The sequence below is a fragment of the Diceros bicornis genome, chromosome 9 (genome assembly GCF_020826845.1).
Source record: "Diceros bicornis minor isolate mBicDic1 chromosome 9, mDicBic1.mat.cur, whole genome shotgun sequence".
Taxonomy (NCBI): domain Eukaryota; kingdom Metazoa; phylum Chordata; class Mammalia; order Perissodactyla; family Rhinocerotidae; genus Diceros; species Diceros bicornis.
The window spans coordinates 50,032,216-50,055,418 of NC_080748.1; the positions used below are offsets into that span (position 1 = coordinate 50,032,216).

Below are 23,203 nucleotides of genomic sequence, written 5' to 3' on the forward strand. Positions count from 1 at the left end.
TTTCATGTATGTTAAGTCTTGAGCAACTCTAAAAAATAATTGAGGACCACTTATACAGTATTACTTTTCTTTATAATTTTTATAATTAAGTTTTTTCCTTATTCTCTTGGTCTGTCTAAATTAAATTAAGTAAACAATAACTCCAACAGTCCATCAGTTACTGCATATAGCTCAAAGACAAGGAACTCTAGAAAATGAATAGTTCTCATCAGCAAACCCAGTTTTGGCACAACAATGACATAAAACACATAGAAAATTATATCTAAATTTCAGATGTTAATCCTATCTTACTAGAAATTACATTGAACGTAAATGGATTAAAACACCCCATCAAATGTCAGACTTATAAAACAAATTTTAAAAAAAATATGATCCAAACTATATGCTGTCTACAAGAGACATATTTTACATTCAAAGATACAAATAGATTGAAAGTGAAAGGATGGAAAAAAATAAACTATGCAAAAAGTAAGCCAAAGAGAGTGGAGTAGCAATTGTTATTGCTACTGGGCTTAAAGACAAAAATAGGCTTAAGGACAAAAAATTGTTACTAGAGACCAAGAAAGACCTTTTTAATGATAAGAAGATCAATGCATCAGAAAGATATAAACATAGATATAAACATACAAAGATATAAAAATAGAAAAAACATTTAGTACTTGACCAAAAAAATCTCCAGAAGACACAAATTAGTAAAATCAGGTATGAGAGAAAAGATATCATTGCAGACTTTATAGACACAAAAAAAAAATTATAAGAGAATACTATGAAGAACTGTATGCCAACAAATTAGAAACTTAGATAAAATGAACAAATTTCTAGAAAAATGTAAACTACTGAAATGGGTGAAGAAAAAACAGATAATCTGAATAGATCTATAGCAAGCAGGAAAATTGAATTAGTAATTTAAAAACTTCCAACAAAGAAAATTCCAAGTGTAAATAGCTTCATCCATAAAATATACTAACATTTAAAATAGAATTACTTCAACTCTTTTATAAACTATTCCAAAAATAAAAGGAGAGAGAACACTTTCCAACTCATGCTATTAGGCCAGTATTACCCTGTTACTAAAACCAAGCATAGACATCACATGAAAAGAAAACTGCAGACCAATATCCCTCGTACATATAAACACAAAAATTCTCAACAAAATATTAGCTAACCAAATACAGCAACATATAAAAAGAATTATACAACATGACAAAATGGGATTTATTCCAGGAATGCAAGGTGGCAAAACATAGTAAAATTAATCAATGTAATAATATACTATATTACAAGAACAAAGATCAAAAACCGCTTGATCATCTCAACCAAGATCTCATCTCAGATAGAGAATCTGACAAGATATAATGCCTTTTCATGACAGAAATACTCAACAATTTAGTAATAGAAAGGAATTTCCTTAACTTGATAAAGGGAATCTATGAAAAACCCACAATAAACATCATACATAATGGGTAAAGACAGAGTTTACCCCCCTTAAGATCAAGAACAAGACAAGGAACAAGCGTCAGCTCTGGCCACTTCTAATCAACAATATACTTGAGATTCTAACCAGAGCAACTATCCCAGACAGATAAATAAAGGCATTCAGATTAAAAAGGAAGAAGTAAAATCATCTCTATTGATACATGGCATGTTCTTATATACAGAAATCCTAAGAAATACACTAGAAAAATATTAGAACTAATAAACAAGTTCAGTAAGGTTGAAAGATACAAGATTAATACACACATATTAACTGTATTTCTCTACCTCTTTAATAAATAATAAAAAAATGAAATTTAAAAATTCGATTCTAATAACAGCAAAAATTATAAAATAGCTAGGAATAAATTTTAAAAAAGAAGTGCAAGATATTTACACCTAAAACCATAAAATATTGTTTAAAGAAATTAAAGAAGCCTGAAATAAATGGAAATATATGCCTTTTTGATGGCTCAGGGTATTTACTGTTGGAAGCATAGTGACTGTGGAGCAACTGGAATGCCCATATGTGAGAGTGGAAGTATACTATAGCTATTTTGGAAAAACTTGCAGTTTTTTTTTTTTTTTAATTATCTTGGAACTTTATATGTCCTATGATGCTATGATTTCCCAGCTAGAAATTTACTAATGAGAAATGAAGAAAGATGTTTATAAAACGATGTGTATAAAAATGTAGATAAAAATAATAGTTATTTACATAGCAGGCAGAAACTGGAAGCAACCAGGGTGTTCAGAAAGAATAGACAAACACATTGTGATATTTTATACATTGGAAAACAAAATTTCTTTTTCCTTGAGAGCTCTCAATCTTTTCTCCAAAGGCTGTCAACCGATTGGGTGAGGCTCACCCACATTATGGAGGGTAACATGCTTTACTCAAAGTCTACTGATTTGAATGTTAATTACATCTACATATACCTTTGTAACAACATCTGGATTGATGTTTGACCAAAAAGTAGGTACTACGGCCTAGTCATATATATATATATATAATTTATGTATAATCATATATAAATTATAATTTATAATTATAGAAATTAACCATTATATACACTTATATGATTATTTCTTACAGTACAGAACTGATACCATAAAGAAATAAAGACATAAGATTTTCTACAGAGATATATATAATATTCAAATGCATATCAATGACAGAATATCTATAAGTACATATACACGCACAAAGAGAGGAAGAGAACAAATAAAACAAGACCATATTTTTTTTAAGTTCTCTTGGACAGAATTTTGTGTCCTCATTGACTCATAGCCTGATTTCATTAATATTGTACTCTTTTTAATTCCAATCTACTGAATATCTTGAAAAATAGTCTGACTAATCAAACCACCCCTTCCCGGTGTAGTTTTGGGATAATCCAAACTTGTATTAGTCCATCTTATTTATCTCTCTTTTTAATTTCTATTTTTCATATTCAGGTATGCTTCTGCAGGGGCCAGGCAGGTAATATAAAGGATTGAAGCAACCTGTGTGATTAAATGCATGTTAATCTGCAGGGGACCGGGACTGCTCAGCTACAGCTAACACTGCCGTGCAGAAACATGGCACTAGCATAGTCAGCTACCGGTTCTGAAAGAGAAATCAGAAATGTGGATTTTTATTTGACATCTTTTAAAATCAAAATGTTGGCTCATTTTTTTACATTACACAGACCAAATAAGTGTATGGGCCATGTGTGATTTCTTGGTTGTCAATTTATGACCAACTTATGACTTTCAAAAACAAATATCTCTTAATAATCTCCTGACAGAATGGAATGGAGGAACATTTAGGACACCAAACTCTTTTAATGTTACTGGAGATGGAGGAAGGATGTGTTTTCTCTATCATGTGAAGTTTACAGATGAGAAACAAGAAATCTAATTTCTCTTTCTAGATATTCTGTCAGAGACTTAAAACTTTAAATGTTACTTCTTCATTTAGCACAACAAAATTTTTTGAAAAGTAACTTTTCCTTGTTCCCTTGATAAAATGAGAAATTTGCTGTCTAGCCATAAATGTATTTGAGTTTTCAGTTCTAGATTAGTACTATGACTTGTATAAGCCATAAAGATCTGCTTTTATATAGCTTTATTTGGAAACTCATCTTTCCAGGTCAGTGTCTAGCAGAAAGCCGGATGTATAGATGGTTCTTAGCCACACACATATTCCACTCTTTAGTGGCATTTCTCTAGAGTGCAATGTGAACACTCCCTAGGAAACGCCCAGGCCCTGGCACTCACCTAATGCAGGTCCTCTGAAACGAGGTACTGGAGCATCCTGCTGCCAGGCATAAGCGCTGCCTTATGGTAGTGCTTAAAGATGATTTTATAGTTAATTTTTTTACTAGTATAGTATAAGAAAGAATAAATCACTAGCATTTATTGCTCACTGTGATCACACTGACCTCACCTTCCACATAATGCTTCTTGACAAATAACTACTATACGTGACACTACGGAATCGGCGCTGTCCATTTCCCACTATCCCCAGTCATATTACATACCCTTTGTACTCTATGAACAGATGCAGAAAAATAAGAACTCACCGACAAGAGAAAAAATCTGGCTGCTTTAGGTCATACTCAGCAAAAGATGGGATCTGCATTAGAGGGAGCCAATACTGTAGTGAAGAGACAATGAATAAAACATTCTTTATATGTTCTTTACAGTCATTAAGGCTGCTTTTTTTCCCCACATGGCAGAGAGTGCATAGGCTGAAAATGAGTTTCTCAACCATCACAGAGCCTGCCACTGGTAAACTTTTTCTAAAATATACCGTCTTATCATTTATCTCAATGGTCATTTTTTTAAGTTTTTGTTTAATTCACTGAGTATTTAATTGAGAATGTTAGTAATATACATTACCATTGCAACTACAAAGTGATAGCATTTAAATGAATTTTAATGCAGAGAAATCAGTAAATATAGAATATATACAAATATATATATATAAATATAAATATAAACATAGAATAAGAAAAGTCAGCCATAGGCTGGGGATGATAACAATACAGTGACATTTCAGAAGAAAATGTGACAGATACTGTAGGTTGGCTCACTCAACAGCAAATGGCTTTTCACTCTGTCTCCAAAATAGAGGCTGGAAAAATTTTTTAAACCCCCTACATTTTTTTAAACCCCTTTGAACCTAAGACTGTTCATGTGAATCACTTCTGGCCTTCAAAATGAAAGGAGAAGTCAACTGGTGCTTTGATGGTTTTTCCTTTCTCCTTTCTAGAATGCTGGTGCAAACTGGGAGCGCACTAGTCATTGCTAAGGAAAGTGTACCAAAAGATAGAAGGAGACTATTCCCTGTTATTATTGAGAAAGAATTTCAGTCTTACAATAGCACTTGTAGATTTCCTTTTGTGTGAGATAAATAAATCCTTATTTGCTTGAACTAAACTGTAATCAAGTCTCTCTTGTGAAACACAAGCTCTAACTAATATACAGTGAAAAAGAGAGCTTTAAGGACAGCATGATCATGGATACCAAGGAAACAGCGTCTATTTTCTCTAAGCTAAGCCATGTCCAACATTATTAGAAAAATAAAATAAGTTTAAACACAAGCATAAATTCATTTGGTAGTTTAACAGAAAATACACTTAATGAAATAGGAAAACTATTATCATTATAATATTTTTAAATTTTTTATTTTTTTATTGTTTTTATGATATAGCTTACAAAAAATATCAATATTTTGAAAATGTCAGCTAGATCCATTAGTATCATTTAGAAACTCCCAGATTATTCTAAAAGAATAGTTTAGTAATATTTCTACATTTAGCCCTTATTGCTTGTCATGGTGAGTTCTACTCAACTAAATTGTTAATTAATAATCACTTATGACAATAAACAAATCTTGTCAGTTCTGGCTCTCAGTCCTCTTATGGATGTGTGTGCAATTCTTGGTGAGCAAATCATCTGCTCTGACAATTTTTCTGGAAGAGCTGATATTCATCAGTAAGTACACCTCTGCACATTGTAGACAGACACTCAATTTTTAAAAGGTCTGGGTGTGGGTGGGATTACAAACCAAGAATTAAAGAGCTTTCACATTCTCGAATTGAGAAAACACCAGAGACTCCAAACTCATCTCGCAAGATGAATCTCCTGATAGGGAGGGGCTTCTGGTCCACACGACCTTGATCATCAGTTCCTGAATGTCTCACTGGGGGTCTCTTACTCCATGCCAACACCACTCCAGCAGCAGTGCACAGAGAATCAAGCATGGATAAAAACTTTTCCTTTCTTCCTCCTGGAAGGGTTGAAAAGAAGAGGAATTTTTAGGAAAGCTTACTCAAGAATGATAATAATAACCATTACCAAGTGAATGATGTAAAGTATTTAAGAAGCTGGTCTTTAAAGTACAACTTGTACACAGCAACTAATGTGTTTATCTCATGCAAGCAGCCAAGTTTAAAAAATAAAAATGTCCTACCCTGTGTCATTTACATCTTACCTCCCATCTTATCTTTGATATCCCTCACTGGTGAAGAATTTAGACATTTAAATTCTACCAAGAGAAGTAGCCTTTATAACAACCTATCTAGGACACAATTATTCAATCCTAGTTCCCAGTAATAAGACACATGTTGTTTTCAGTAGAAGGATTACATAATTTCAACATAACACTCAGTTTTATACAAAAAAAAAAAATTCTAAAAAACTCAACTATATTCCATTACAGAATAAAATTATAACTTCAAAAGTCAAGATGGCGGCGTAAGCAGACTCTGAACTCACCTCCTCCCACGGACAGAGCCAATTTACAACTACTCGTGGAAAAATTACCCCTGAGACAGAACTGAAAACTGGATAAGAGGAACTCCTGCAACAACGAACAATCCTAACTGAGGTGGAAGAGGCAGAGACTCCCTTCTGGAGAGAAAAACGCCGCCTTCACAAGCCGCCAGCTTCACGGCCGCCGGGAGCAGCTCACGGGTCCCCAGCCTCCCTGGAGGCGCGGTGCCCTGAGCCGGGGAGCGCCCCCACTGTGGGCATTTTGTGGACCCAGCACAATCGAGACCAGCGGCATAATATCTGACTTTGCCTGCTATTAAAACCCCCAGTAAAGCTGGTTCACAAAGAAATTAAAACTGGCTCTTAAAGGGCCCACACGCAAACTTACCCGTTTCAGAAAGCAACCTAAAATTACCAGAAAGAAAGGTGCACAATGCTGTGGTGAAAAGAGACTCACCTAATAGGCCCTGAGTGGATCTTGGTGAGAGGTGAGACCTCTCCAGGGACTGGGACATTGGCGGCAGCCATTGTTGTGGCCTGGTGTGGGCGTGCTGACACAGATGCTGGCAGACGCCATTGGAGTTCTCCCTGGGGCCTGCTAGCCCAGGGTCTGCCCCACCCACTACAGCATCCATTTAACCCAGCTCAGCCAGGGCAGGCAGCCCACCCTAGAGACTGGCCCCACCCAACAACAAGCCCTCAGGCAACTTGTGGGCCTGCATAGATTGGTGACTGGATTCTCTGCAGCCTGGCAACTGAGCCCACTTCAGTGGGGCAGGGCGTGCACAAGGAGCAGGTGGAGAGTGTGGGGCTCCTGCTGTGGAGAGACTGGGTCCACTTCAGGAGGTCGGGGCACGCACACGGGGCAGGACTGTGTTGACTGTGTGTGTGGACCTGTGGGCGGCAGGGCTTGTAAGCTGCAGAAGACTTGTGCTTCTCAAAGATCCACATAGGGGGTTTGCCCCACCTTCCAAAGCCTGAAACAATTGGGTGCTCCTGTGCCTGAGGCCAGCCCCACCCAGCTGCAATCCTCAGAATGCTGATAAGAGACCTAAAGTCTGGAGGCTTATAGCAATTGTAAGGCCCTGAACCTAACAACCTGCCACACTGGGGGCCTGCTCACTTAAAAGAAATACTGCAACACAAATGTGGTATTAGAACTTGCAGCCAACTGTGCTGGGGCTCCCCACACCTGATAAAGAGACTGAAGGGCCCACAACAACTACAAGCAGCTGAGCATTACAACAGCTGGCCAGGAGCAGAACTTGGCCTCTCTGGTCGCATACAGGGAGAGCAAACAGGCCACAACAGAAGGACACACGTAGCCCACATAGGGGTCAACCCAGGAACATTGAGAACTGAGGGAAGCACATTGCAGGCCTCCTAAGCCATCACGTACATAAGGTCACCTATCCAAGAACAGGAGACGTAGCTGACCTACCTAATATGAAGACACAAGCACAGGGAAAGAGGCGAAATCAGGAGGCAAAGGAATACATTCCAAGTAAGGGAACAGGACAAAACCCCAGAAAAGGAAATAAGTGAAACAGAAATGAGCAACCTACCCAACAGAGAGTTCAAACAAAGAGTGTTCAGGATGCTCACTGATGTGGGGAGAAGAATAGATGAACTCAGTGAGAATGTCAACAAAGAAATGGAAGATATAAAAAAGAACCAATCAGAAATGAAGAATACAATACTGGAAATGAAAAATTCACTAGAGGGACTCAAAAGCAGAGTAGAGGATACAGAAGAACGGATGTGCGAGCTGGACAAAAGACTAGAAGAAATTACCCAAGCTGAACAGGTAAAAGAGAAAAGAATTAAAAAGAGTGAGGACAGTCTAAGGGACCTCTGGGACAACATCAAGCGCACTAACATCCATGTTATAGGTGTCCTGGAAGGAGAAGAGCAAGACAAAGGGGCAGAGAATCTATCTCAAGAAATAATAGATGAAAACTTCCCTAACCTAAGGAAGGAAACAGACATCCAGGTGCAGGAAGCACAGAGAGCCCCAAACAAGATAAACCCAAAGAGGCCCACACCAAGACACATCATAATCAAAATGTCCAGAATTAAAGATAAAGAGAGAATCCTAAAAGCCACAAGAGAAAGTCAAGTTACATACAAAGGAAACCCCGTAAGGCTATCAGCTGACTTCTCAGCAGAAACTTCACAGGCTAGAAGAGAGTGGCATGATATATTTAAAATGTTAAAAGGAAAAAACTTACAGCCAAGAATACTCTACCCAGCAAGTTTATCATTCAAAATGGAAGGAGAGATCAAAAATTTCCCAGACAAGCAAAAATTAAAAGAGTTTGTCACCAAGAAACCAGTGCTACAAGAAATGTTAAAGGGACTGATTTAAGGGGAAAAGAGAAGACCAAAAATAGGAAAAATTATCTATTTCCATGAGAAGAATGTAATGGATACAAATACACAAAAAAGAGGTTTGTTATGATACCAAAAAATAAAAGGAGGGAGGAGGGGAGTTAAAGAGTAGAGCTTTCAGACAGAGGTCAAACTAAAGAGACCATCAATTCTGTATCGAAGAAGAAAGGAACAGAGAAGGACTACTAAAACACTGAGAAAAAAAAAGTTAAAAAAATGGCAGTAAGTACATACTTATCAATAGCTACTTTAAACATCAATGGACTAAATGCTCCAATTAAAAGGCATAGGGTGGCTGATTGGAGAAAACAACAAGACCCATATATATGCTGCATACAAGAGACACACTTCAGACCTAAAGACACTCACAAACTGAAAGTGAAGGGATGGAAAAAGATACTCCACGCAAGCGGCAATGAAAAGAAAGCTGGGGTAGCAGTACTCATATCAGACTAAATAGACTTTAAAACAAAAACTGTAAAAAGAGACAAAGAAAGGCATTACATAATGATTAAGGGAACAATCCAACAAGAGGATATAACACTTGTAAATATCTACGCAGCCAATGTAGGTGCACCTAAATATATAAAGCAATTATTAACAGACATAAAAAGAGAAGTAGACAGTAACACAATAATAGTAGGGGACTTTAACACTCCACTTACACCAACGGATAGAGCATCCAAACAGAAGATCAATAAGGAAACATTGGCCTTAAATGACACACGAGAACAGATGGACCTAGTAGATATATACAGAGAATTACATCCAAAACCAGAGAATACACGTTCTTTTCAAATGCACATGGAACATTCTCCAGGATTGATCACATATTAGGCCACAAAACAAGTCTCCATAAATTTAGGAAGATTGAAATAATATCAAGCATCTTTTCTGACCACAATGGTGTGAAACTAGAAATCAACTATAGGAAGAAAATAAGAAAAGCCACAAATATGTGGAGATTAAACAAAATGCTACTGAAGAATGACTGGGTTAATGAAGAAATCAAAGTAGAAATCAAAAAATACCTGGAGACAAATGAAAATGAAAATACAACATGCCAGAATTTATGGGATACAGCAAAAGCGGTTCTAAGTGGGAAGTTGATAGCAATACAGGACTATCTCAACAAACAAGAAAAATCTCAAATAAACAATCTAACAATGCACTTAAAGGAACTGGAAAAAGAAGAACAAACAAAGCCCAAAATCAGTAGAAGAAGGGAAATAATAAAAATCAGAGCAGAAATAAATGAAATAGAGACTAAAAAAAAATAGAAAAAGTTAATAAAACCAAGAGCTAGTTCTTTGAAAAGATAAACAAAATTGACAAATCTTTAGCTAGACTCACCAAGAAAAAAAAGAGAGAAGGCACAAATAAGGAAAATAAGAAATGAAAGAGGAGACGTTACAACAGACACCTCAGAAATACAAAAGATTATAGGAGAATACTATGAAAAGCTATATGCCAAAAAAGTCAATAATCTGGAAGAAATGGGTCAATTCTTATAATCATACAACCTTCCAAAACTGGATCAGAAGAAGTAGAGAATTTGAATAGACCAATCACCAGAAAGGAGATCGAATCAGTAATCAAAAACCTCCCCAAAAATAAAAGTCCAGGACCAGACGACTTCTCTGGTGAATTCTACTAAACATTCAAAGAAGACTTAATACTTATCCTTCTCAAGCTCTTCCAAAAAATTGAGGAGGTGGGGAAGCTCCCTAACTCATTCTATGAAGCTGACATTACCCTTATACCAAAACCAGACAAGGACAACACAAAAAAAGAAAATTACAGGCCAATATCACTGATGAACATCGATGCAAAAATCCTCAACAAAATACTAGCAAATCGCATACAACAATACGTTAAAAAGATTATACACCATGATCAAGTGGGATTTATTCCAGGTATGCAAGGATGGTTTAACATTTGCAAATCAATCAACGTGATACACCACATTAATAAAATGAAGAATAAAAATCACATGATCATCTCAATAGATGCAGAGAAAGCATTTGACAAGACACAGCATCCATTTATGATAAAATCTCTGAATAAAATGAGTATAGATAGAAAGTACTTCAACATAATAAAGGCCATATATGACAAACCCGCAGCTAATATCATCCTCAATGGTGAAAAACTGACACCTATCCCTCTAAGAACAGGAACCAGACAAGGATGCCCACTCTCACCACTCCTATTTAACATAGTACTGGAAGTACTAGCCAGAGCAATCAGGCAAGAAAAAGAAATAAAAGGGATCCAAATTGGAAAGGAAGAAGTGAAACTCTCACTATTTGCAGATGACATGATTTTATATATAGAAAACCCTAAAGAATCCACGAGAAAACTTTTAGAAGTAGTAAACGAATATGGTAAAGTTGCAGGATACAAAATCAACATACAAAAGTCAGTTGCATTTCTGTACACTAACAATGAAGTAGCAGAAAGAGAAATTAAGAATACCATCCCATTTACAATTGCAACAAAAAGAATAAAATACCTAGGAATAAAGTTAACCAAAGAGGTGAAAGAGCTGTACACAGAAAACTATAAAACATTGCTGAAAGAAATTGAAGAAGACACAAAGAAATGGAAAGATATTCCGTGCTCTTGGATTAGAAGCATTAACATAGTTAAGATGTCCATACTTCCTAAAGCAATCTATAGATTCAATGCAATCTCTATCAAAGTTCCAATAACATTTTTCACAGAAATAGAACAAAGAATCCTAAAATTTATATGGAACAACAAAAGACCCCGAAGAGGTAAAGGAATCCTGAGTAAAAAGAACAAAGCTGGAGGTATCACACTCCTTGATTTCAAAATATACTACAAAGCTATAGTAACCAAAACAGCATGGTACTGGCACAAAAAACAGACACACAGATCAATGGAATAGAATCGAAAGCCCAGAAATAAACCCACACATCTATGGATAGCATATCTTTGACAATGGAGCCAAGAACATACAATGAAGAAAAGAAAGTCTCTTCAACAAATGGTGTTGGGAAAACTGGATAACCACATGCAAAAACATGAAAGTAGACCCTTACTTTACACAATACACAAAAATTAACTCAAAATGGGTTAAAGACTTCAATGTAAGACCTGAAACTATGAAAATTCTAGAAGAAAACATAGGCAGTACGCTCTTCAACATTGGTCTTAGCAACATATTTTCAAGCACCATGTCTGACCGGGCAAGAGAAACAATAGAAAAAATAAACAAATGGGACTACATCAAACTAAAAAGCTTCTGCACAGCAAAGGAAACCATCAACAAAACGAAAAGACAACCTAAAAATTGGGAGAAGATATTTGCAAACCATATATCTGATAAGGGCTTAATCTCCAAAATATATAAAGAACTCATGCATCTCAACAACAAAATCTAACAACCCAATTAAAAAATGGGCAAAAGACCTGAACAGACATTTCTCCAAAGAAGATATACAGATGGCCAACAGACACATGAAAAGATGTTCGAAATCATTAACTATCAGGGAAATGCAAATCAAAACTAGAATGAGATATCACCTCACGCCCGTCAGAATGGCTATAATTAACAAGACAGGAAACAACATATGTTGGAAAGGATGTGGAAAGAAGGGAACTCTCATACACTGCTGGTGGGAGTGCAAACTGGTGCAGCCACTATGGAAAACAGCATGGAGATTCCTTAAAAAATCAAGGATAGAACTACCATATGATCCAGCTATTCCATTGCTGGGTATTTATCCAAAGAACATGAAAACACCAATGCATAAAGATACATGCACCCCTGTATTCATTGCAGCATTATTCACAATAGCCAAGACTTGGAGGCAACCTAAGTGCCCATCAAGGTATGAATGGATAAAGAAGATGTTGTATATATACATAATGGAATACTACTCAGCCATAAGAAATGATGAAATCCAGTCATTTGTGACAACATGGATGGACATTGAGGGTATTATGCAAAGTGAAATAAGTCAGAGGGAGAAGGTCAAATACTGTAGGATTTTCTTCATTAGGTAGTAGATAATAACAACAATAAACAAACACACAGACAGAGATTGAATTGTCGGTTACCAGAGGGGAAGGGGGGAGGGGAGAGGGCGAAAGGGATAATTCGGCACATGTGTGTGGTGATGGGTTGTAATTAGTATTTGGGTGTTGAACATGATGTAATCTATGCAGAAATAGAAGTATAATGATGTACACCTGAAATTTATACAATGTTATAAACCAATGTTACCGCAATAAATAAAAAATTAAAAAAAAGTTATAACTTCACATATTAATGAAATATTTTAATAAGACAGAAATTAAACATATCAAACAAATTATAATATCCCTCAAGCTCAGAGAGGTAAGAAAACAGCTTCAAAAGCCTTGGATCACCAACATTTTGTACAACACTCACTCAATCTTTTTTTTGTGTGTGAGGAAGATTAGCCCTGAGCTAATATCCGATGCCAATCCTCCTCCTTTTGCTGAGGAAGACCGGCCCTAGGCTAACATCGGTGCCCATCTTCCTCTACTTTATATGCAATGCCGCCACAGCATGGCCTGACAAGCAGTGCGTCCATGTGCATCTGGGATCTGCATCTGTGAACCCTGGGCCACTGCAGCAGAGCATGCACACTTAACTGCTACACCACCAGGCTGGCCCCACTCATTCATTTTTAATAAAATATTATCTTACTATATGAGCCAAAATGTGCTCAACACTATGCCTTGTGCTTCAGGGAAATAAAAATGGGCAAATCATTAACAAACGTTCCGTTTTAGGAGTTCCCAATCTATCAAAAGAGGTAAAAATATAAATAAATAAATGCAATGTAATATGTTAGATGAATTTTTAAGGTGACCATCTGGTACAGTAATAGCGTATTAGAGAGATGGTTACTTCTCTCAGGATGGTAGAAGGAATCAGTAGGTTGCACCTAAGATTTGATATTGGATTTGTGTCTTAAAAATTGAATAAGAATGCATTGTGTTATAAAGAACAGGAAGAGTATTCCCAGCAGAAAAGCAATAATCCAAGCTCTTCTTTCCAGAGGTAAACAGCCTTTCAGAACTAGTTGAAAGGGTGATTGTACCATTTTTAATTGTTTTGGCCTGAAAAGTCATCCTAATCTGAAGCAAAATCTGATTTTTGGTCAAGAATTAATTTCCATGAGAATAATCTTCTTTTAGGTGTGTATTAATATCCATTTTTTCCCAACAGGTCAATTTTTGTCGTTACAATGGATAAAGTGGGTCAAAGGAAGACAATACTCCATAAATTCATGCAAAAGGTGATAATTGCTTCCTGCACTGTAATATTACACTAGTGTTGCATGATAATTTTCTCCAAGAGTAGACCTAAAATGTATGATAGAGTCATCTCCATGAAGATGTTTTTATTTGTTTTGCTCAACTCTGTATCCCCAGTGTTTAGGACAGCATACTCATGCTGGCCACATAGTAGTTGCCCAATAAATATGTGTTTAATGAAAAAATGAACAAATGAGACAAGTAAATTTTCAGTATTAGTCCTGGTAATTCACCTGGGGCTGTTATACCTTAATTCTAATTGTATTTTAAATAGATATTTAGAAACATATTTGCCAGCAATTATGGAATTGGAAAGTTACTGAGTTTTATTAAGGTCCCACTTGATACAAAGTAAGGAACCAGGGTAAATAAGGATCCAATTAATAAGAAGAAAGCTACACTAACACTTTTAGAGGAACTGCAGTTACAACTGAGGAAGGGAATATATGGAAAACACAGCTTAATGACTATTAGTGAAAATTCTATAAATTCAAAATTAATACATTTAAGCAAAAAAAATAAATGCGAAAGATATGAAATATAGACTCAATACTAAAGCGATATTGAGGTATGAGAAACATAACATAAAACTTTTCCAAAGATAGTAATATCGCCATTGAAAATTCAAATGAAATCTATTCTAAGGAAGAATTTGTGACTCTGTGATGGTGTAGAAAAGATATTTCATCTTTTTGAAATATTCCTCTCTTCTCTTGAACTAGAATGATTTGTGATGCAAGAGATAAAATTGTAAAAGAGTATACATCAAATTTTAATTTGGTTTTTTTTAATACCTTAGTTAATTCTTTCACTTTGGGGACTACAACTTTTTCATCACAACTTCTTAACAAGTGAAAGATAGATAGATAGATAGATAGATTGATAGATAGATGATAGATAGATAGGTAGATAGATGATAGATAGATATGTAAAAATGTTATTATTAAAATATTTGTACTGAATATACTCTTTAAGCAAACTTCAGCACATTCAGATCTCTATAACCACTCTGAGAAAAGCTGAGTCATGCAGGTATGCATAAATAATTGTTTAATCTAAAATAGGAGCCCTTCATACAAAGAACTATATACAAGGAAAGATGGAGAAATAAGAAAAATAAAAAATACTTCTTCTAAAAGCACTTATAAACGTTAAATAAAATAAAGTAATATTTGGAGTATTTATAAGCAAGAAAGTAAAATGCCCAAATAACAGAATTAAAGAAGTAGATGAAAAACTGAGCCAAAAGCTGGTGAGAAGAGATTAACATGGCAGATTTGGTTTCTCAGTCCTTTTTTGTCTCTACCGTTACTCGGAACCAAGATTGACTCCGGCCAAACCCTGGAAATATGATCTTGAGAGTATTCTTATGTTACTGATTGATGGTAGTTTTGTACACCCAGAGCAAAGGGGTATGCTGTACCAAATTCTCAGGACACGTGAGGATGACTTTTGTGCAAACATCAAGATTAATGATGCATCTGCTTTCACTGTTGGGCTCCTGAGGTTTTACCATCATGGCCCGTTGTGTAGTAGAATGTGTCCATGTGACCAGTCATCCATAAAAGACTTGGATCCTGAGATTCAAATGGGCTTCCTTGAACCGAGGCATTTTGCATGTGTCCCTATAGCTTGCTACAAGAGAGAAAAATATGTTCTGTGAGATTTGGGAGGGGAATGACTTGGAAGCCTGCACCTGACCTCTCTGGATTCCACTTGATGCATATTTCTTCCATATTGATCTTGCTCCGTATCTTTTGATGTAATAAATCTTAGCTACCACTATAACATGCTACTGAGTCTTGTGAGTCATTCTAGCTGATCAATTAACTTGAGAGGGGCTTTGAGACACCAGAAACAGCAAGTGATGCTGTTTGCTACTAAGGGAAGTATATGGTGTGGCTGCTATGGCAGAGATGTTGGGTCTATAAAATTAGGCCCTGGAGTAGAATGCCTATACAAGGAGAAAAGATGAATCCACATAACTGTTTCAGAAGGAGGCTTCCTTAAATCAGGTTGCAAAAGATAACACAGACCTTCTAAAATACGAGTAATTCAAAATTACAAAATGTGAGGAAGCAATTAACCATAATTTACGATAAGCAGACATAACAAAAAAGATTAAAACTCCAAGATCTTGAGCTAATAGTATTATAATCTGAAAGAAAATATTTAAAAGTGAGTATATGTAAAATAATTAAAAGTTTAAAGGATTAGAGACATAAAAAGAATGAGATAATATAATATGAAAAAAATATAAGCAGATGTGAAAAAGAACCAAAATTTTATTTCTATTAAAGAAAAACGCAGACTTCCAAATGTAAAACCCCTTGGGCAGGTTAATTTAAAAATATATACAGAGCAAGAGGGAAATGATAAACTAGGAGACAAAACGGAGGGTACTATAAAACATAACATGCGAAATTGAAAAGATGGATGATAATTAAGAGAATTTAAGAGACCTGGAAGATAAGATAAATGTGTCAATATATGTATAAAAAGAGTTCCAAAAAGTAATAATAAAGAAGATGGAGCAAATGCAATATTCAAAATAATATTTTGATAAGAAATTTCTAGAATTGGTAAAAGATATTAAATCAGTGAGAATGAAAGTTGGGGAATAAAACATATCTTAAAAATATATCAGGATTTAAAGCAAGGAACAATATGGTCTCTAAGACCAACACTGGCAACATTGAGATCAAGACACATCCATGTGTAAAGAAAGGTGAAAGGTCTGAGATTTTACTGTACTTGCAAGTTAACAAATTAGCCTTTCAGTTTCTTAAATAGTGGCAGAAGACACAAGACTACTGGTTTAGGGACAAAGGACTTTATTACTCACAGCAATAGCAGCAGCAGAGTCTCAGCATTTGTGTAAATTCCCCAAGTTTCGGTTCACATAGGGGAACAAGAAGGCCTGGGACACCTTCTTATACAGCACTGTGTTACAAGAGAAGAACGTTATGTAGTGGAAATCAAGAGATAAGGAAGTCAAAATTAAGAAGCTGCAGGTACCAAAATTGCCAAATGCAACTGCCTCTTGACATCCAGAAAGCTGGGAAGGAACACTTGAATAAAATTGTAGTCTTAACTAACATTTTCTTCATCTTGCTCATTAATAAAAGGAACCAAAACGAACAGGTAGATGATCTCCACTTTACCCCTACCTTACAAATCTCTCACAATTATATCAAATATTGAAACCTAAATGTCATATAGAAGCTTTCGAAGATCTTTATCTTCCGTGTGTAGGATGAGGGTGGGGGATTCTAAGATGAGCAAGCGAACCCATCATGACATTTTCAGTCATCAAGTCATTCTTGATACTCAGATTGCAGAGACTGAAGTATCACACGAAGTTCTGATCTGGATAAACTAAAAAGAAATCAATTTGTAGGCATATGGTAGTGAAACTGCAGAATACAAAAGACAAAGAGAAAATTTTAGAATCTACTAGAAAGAAAAGATTTATTTCCTAAAATAGATCAACAAGTTGGGTCAAAGCGGATATTTTTGTAGAAACAGAGACCAGATAAAAATAGAATAATATCTTCAATATGATATCAAATAAAGAATTGTATTATCTGCTAAATGTTCTTCAATATTAATAATTTAATATTGATATTTCAATGAAAAAAATTTGAAAACCTTCTCTGAAGGAATTATGTTAAAATGTGCTTCCAAAAGAAATTAAATGCAAAAGGAAATATGAGAATGGAAGAAGCAATGACATCACATTACTTTTCTTTGAAAATGATTTTGCTTCAAAAATTTTATAATTTTTAAAAATTCATCTAAACATAGTAGGTTAGCTCAGTATTAAAAGTAGTATATCTTAAATCCATATCTTTAGTTATTGAGAATTGTGAGCTAGTTGCAACTCTTATACAAGCAGAGAAAATGCAATTTTATTGTATTCATACCATGTATCTCTCTACTTCCAAAGAAATGTCTTAAAACAAAAAGGGAATTATTGGTTTATACCAATAATCCACTCTAATGTGTCACATAAAGAATTTCAGCATTCTATTTCTCACTTTTAAGAAAAAAGCCATTGATTTTTTCTTTACAGAATAGATTGCAAAAATAGTTACTTTCAAACATTTCTTTTATTCTATTTAGCATAATGGTAGAAAAAGAAAAGAATATAATATAAAACACACATGCTTCTTTTTCATCGCAGGTGAACACACTTTCATGAACGTAACATTGAAGAATCAGAGCAGGATTTGTACCTAAATCATTAAAGGGAGAAAACAGGAAAATCTCGAGTAAAATCACAAGAATAATAAATTGAGTCTGTGGGTTGAGATTTTATCATTTAATTACTAAAGTCTTGCGTTTTATGCTCTTTTGTTCATGATATTACGTGGAAATACTCAATTTGGCTAAAAGCATGTGGGATTATATCAGTGAGTATTTTTCTAAAGCATATGGAATTTAACGACAAATCTACATTCTGCAGATGCAGGCCTCCAGATCTTTCATGAAGTTTAGCAGCCCCATTCCCTGGCAAAAGTGGTGTACATGGAATTAGCTCACACTAGATGGCAATATTTCTTAATCAGGAGCCTCAGTTTACGCTTATGTAAAGTGCTCCTTTTTACATGATCCGCTAAATGTTTCTCCCTCCTCCTTCTTTCCTATCCCTCCTCATACCCATTTTTACTGCTTGTTTGCTAAAATCCTATTGTTAAGGTATTTTGGTGACCAGGCTTTATCTCCACTGATACCCCTGCTGCATGCTTTGTTCCTTCATGCAGAGTCTCCTTTGTCCTCAGTGTAATCAATTGTGAAGGCTATGGAAAGAATTATGTCAGGATATTAGAAAAGAAGCCCATATGATGAGGATAATGGGCGGGCGTGATAAAAATGAGATATGATATTGGGACATTGACTCAGATATCGAGGAGTCAGCAGTCCCATGTACAAGGTAAACTGAAGTTTGATTTCCCTGCTTACTGATAGCTTAAGTAAGAGAGAAAAGTCAGGTAGTAGAACTACAGAAGGGAGACATAGATATCGGAGAATGCTGTTATGGTAGATGGTAAGCCATGTGTTAAAAAGGGGACAAAATTGAAGAGCTGGGGGTATATATATACTTTATTTTTTTTCTAACTATCATTAACTTACTGCTTACTACTGATCAGAAACTATGATAAATGCTCTATTACATTTAATCCTCATCGCAATCCTACCCCCATCCATGGAGAGGTTGGTTAGCTAAAAAAGCCTCAGCCAAGATGCCCAAAATCCAAAGTACATCTCTTGTTCAATTGACTAAAAATGATGACACAAGAAGAAACTAAGGCACATATCCAGGGGATAAATTTATCAACCCCATTAAACCATTACAATGGTACAATTTTGAAAAAAGGAGAGAAAGGAAAGATGGTTATATCATACAAGTAGTAAAGTATTCCTTACAAATAAGTATTTTTGTAAAAATCTTCCTCATTTGGTATTGGAATAATTTATCGATTAGCCAATCATGCTGTCCCAGCTCTGCTCCCAGGGAGATTTCCCTGGTCCATTGTCCTTCATGGCAGTGGAGAGGAGAACAGGAAAAGATGTCTCATTTTGGGAACTGTACTAATTAAGCAACTTTCTTTTTATTAATACAAGTTTAAAGGCCCAGAGATTGGCTAAGGAGGTGAACAATTACAGCTCTTTGTTTAACAGTCTGTTTTGAGATTTCTCTGAAAACAAATTTACATTTGATCTGTTTCATAAACTAACTGAATCAAGAGAATTGTATAATGGTCCTTGGCCAGAACAAATACTGGATATCGTGAACTCAGCTAAAAAGTCTTCCTATGCTTCTCTTGCTTTACTTCCTTCTAGCCACAATGACCTTCTCGCTTTATAGGTGGGCATTGAGAGAAATGCAGGGATAAACAGTTTGGGGAATTCTGGATGGGATCCAACAGCTCACGCAAATTCCTTTTCCTTGAGAGCCTGTTCCTGCCTTGTTTCCAAAATCCCACTTCCAATATGAAATGCAAGGCTTCTAGCAACTGCTTAGCTGATCAGAAAATCTCATGAAAGTTTTGCCTAATCAATTATTGTCCTTTCATATTTTGTCATTATCTTCTGGAGCTCAGAAGAAAGTCAAGTCAAAGAGTATTTCTCTGCAGAGACTTCTCTATGATTTTAAGAATGAGGCCTGTTATATCTTCCATAAAGCAGTCCATTCTGCCATAGATATTTCCAATACCTCTTAAGAGTGGCTTGCTTTGCGTTTTGGACCAGGTGGAGATTGTTTTCTCATCCTTGGCAATACTCAGGCTTGGTAGACTTTTGGACCACCTGATAAATGAACAGGAGAAGTATACTTAAATAAGTTATATTACACCTTTCATATCCAAAAATGCCAAAAGCTAAGGGGAGGAGTTCCATAAATCCACACATTTTCTACATTCTAGTTCTTAGATCTCTATTTTTTAGTGATCAATTAATTTTCACATTCAAGAACCAACAAATTCAATCAACACTGTAAGTTATTATGTGTGCTGTCTACTCAGCTACGGTCTCACAATTCCACATCCACCCTTTTGTATTCTACTTTGTGGTACTGGGAACTCAAACTGAATTTTTTTTCCCCAACTGATTCCACGGTAGGTTTCATCATTACATGGTGCTGGTGGGAGACTAGAAAAGACAAGACAGTAGTTGAAGAGTTTTGTTCCTTCCCATCAGCATCATCTTCATGGTTTTTTACTGGGCAACTGCATTTTGTTTCAGTTTCTAGTTGTTTCTACTCTGCCAGAATCAGCTTCTGCCCAAGTCTCAGCTTCAAGGAGACTGTCTTCTTGCCCTCCCGAGGCACCAGCTCCTGTTCAGAGGTTAGAGTTCTTCCTTTGTAGGGACTTATCCTACAAGCATCTAGGTTTTAATAACCCCAGCATCTTCCCTTTGTTCTTCCAGCCCTAGTGGTGATGGCTCCTTCATGTACTTATGAGTTCTATGTCTAGTCAAGATCTCTTGTTCACTTTGTAATACCTATATATTGATCTCTTATAACCGTTCTCTGGGAAAATAAGTGAAATGATTTCTTTTTTCCTGACTGATCCAGAGATATAGCAACCCCTAGGGTCACATTTTGAAGGTTTGTTTGTTTGTTTTGTTTTGAACTCTAGTTATCTCTGAAAAATAGTTGCAAGAGGATCAAGTTATTTTAGCACAATCATAAAATCCTGAAACTCACTTCATGCCCTGGAGTGTATGGTTAAGAATTTAAATTCATCTTCTTTCTTTAAGTCATCAGGTGACATTAGAAGCAGTCATCTGTCCCTATGCCTTTCATGTTTTATGCCAGTAACAACTCAATTCCCCAAAAGTTTAATGTCATGCCTGGTAACAAGTTGTATTTTAATTATATACTTGGCCATCGGCTGCCAGAGCCCCAGCTAAAATATTAGCTAGATTGTTTTACTTCCTTTATTCTTATGCAAACTAGAAAATCAGTCCTTGATTCTCCAGTTTCCTGGAGAATCTGTTAGTCTAGGTATCTATATCAGTCAAGGTTCTTCCTCACTAGCAGTGGTAATAAATTCAGACTGAGTGAATTAATTAAAGTAATATTAAATCACAAAATATCATAGTAGAGTAGAAAAAATTCATAATATGCGCATAAAAAAAGATTATACAAACAGAATCACAACTCTAGTCATACAGTGGAACCAAACCAATGAGTTGCTACCGCTGAAGGCTGCATACTGTCACTTCTATAGCTGATACTTCAGCAAAGAACTGGTATCACGTCTATTACTTCCCCTAAATGAAAGGCTACTACTATTAGAAAAAATTCTCAATTCTTCTTAATTCCTTCTGTCACTATCACCAAATTTAACTACCTGGATCTGATTGCTCAAGGCAATGCCATGAGCCCATGGCTTAGCATCCAGGAAAGGAAGTATTTTTACCTTTAAGAGTAAGAGGCTTTGCAACCAGCCAAGATTTAGAAAATGGGAATTTACTAGTTCTAAGAAGGTTCAATTGCTAAGCAACCAAATAATAAATAAGACTCACACTCACCTCCAATATTCTTACTTCCTACTGACTTCCAAAACTAAGTCCATTCTCCAACAAGAACTCCATTAGACTATGAAAATGCCCTCTTGTGGTTACATTTGTTATAACAATTCTCTTAATATTCTGTGAAAGCATACAGTCCTCAGTTGTAATAAATTTTTTGAACAGAGTTTAAAACTTTTGGAACTGTTCATTTCAGTTTTGCTTTGATTACTGGAAGCACTATTCTTATCTGACTTCAAGTTATTGTCATCACGCTATGAATCTCTGTTAAAGTTACTCTTATATGTAAACTGAGACACTAAAGCTCCAGTGTTGTGGTTATGTTCATGGAGTGTGGGGCCAGCTGTAGTACTTTGGTCTCCATTTTCATCATTTATTAAATCATCATCATTTGGCAATTTTCTTAACATTTCCGTTCTTCAACTTCCTCACTTGAAAACCAGGATATTCATTGTGCCTCTGTTGCATGGCTCTTGTAAGAAATACATTATTCCACGTATTACCAAGCTTAGCCCAGAAGAATTAAGTATTAAGTAAAAGTTATCATCATCATAATCATTGTCATCATCAGTATTACGTCACTTTAAAATTGATCACTTTCTTGAAAATTTTGAAAATAGGACCCTCCACATCTGATTAACATATAAATTAACTATACTCATGCTAAATATAATCTGGTCCCTTTTTCCCCTAGGCAGACCTTGTCATCCTTTCCTTGACTCAGGTTTTATTAAAAAATTTAGTTCAATATATTATTTATTTCACATCGATTACATAATAGGCATGGTGAAATAGTAATGCTGAAATAATAAAAATAAAGGTGCTCCTCTCAAGTAGTTTACAATCCTGGTGGAGTAGACAAGGACAAAATATCGCTGATTTCTACGTAGGATAGTAAACATAAGATGGCAAACATTCAGAGCACTGGAAAGCGCAGAAGAAGAACACTTAAATCATCCAGGTATTCTCAGAAAGCATCAAGAGCAGAAATGAGCTGAGACTTGAAGAAAGAGAACCATAAAGGTTAAAGAAAAATGTAGAGCCGACATTTCTGTCAAAAGAAACTGTATGAATAAAAGAATGGAACTGTGAAATGATATATTGTGTGGAGCACTTTGTAAGAAGTTTATGGTATAAAATAGAAAGAAATGAAGCAGGATCTATAAAAAAAAGGGCCAGTCATAAAAGGGCTTATGTATCATGCTTAAGAATTTAG

At 35.6% G+C, this 23,203-nt stretch overlaps 1 long non-coding RNA gene across 2 annotated transcripts in view; it reads right to left on the bottom strand.

Moving 5' to 3' along the window:
• Window positions 1-4,333: 4,333 nt before the first annotated feature.
• The window catches only part of LOC131410256 (uncharacterized), a 33,658-nt gene continuing 14,788 nt past the window's right edge, over window positions 4,334-23,203 (bottom strand). The window contains exons 3-4 of one of the 2 annotated variants that reach the window (XR_009221202.1): window positions 20,168-20,259; window positions 4,334-5,752 (exon numbers count right to left, since the gene is read on the bottom strand). This is a non-coding gene — a long non-coding RNA (uncharacterized LOC131410256). The remainder of the gene's footprint in view (window positions 5,753-20,167; window positions 20,260-23,203) is intronic. The other variant, XR_009221201.1, reaches the window with a different exon arrangement.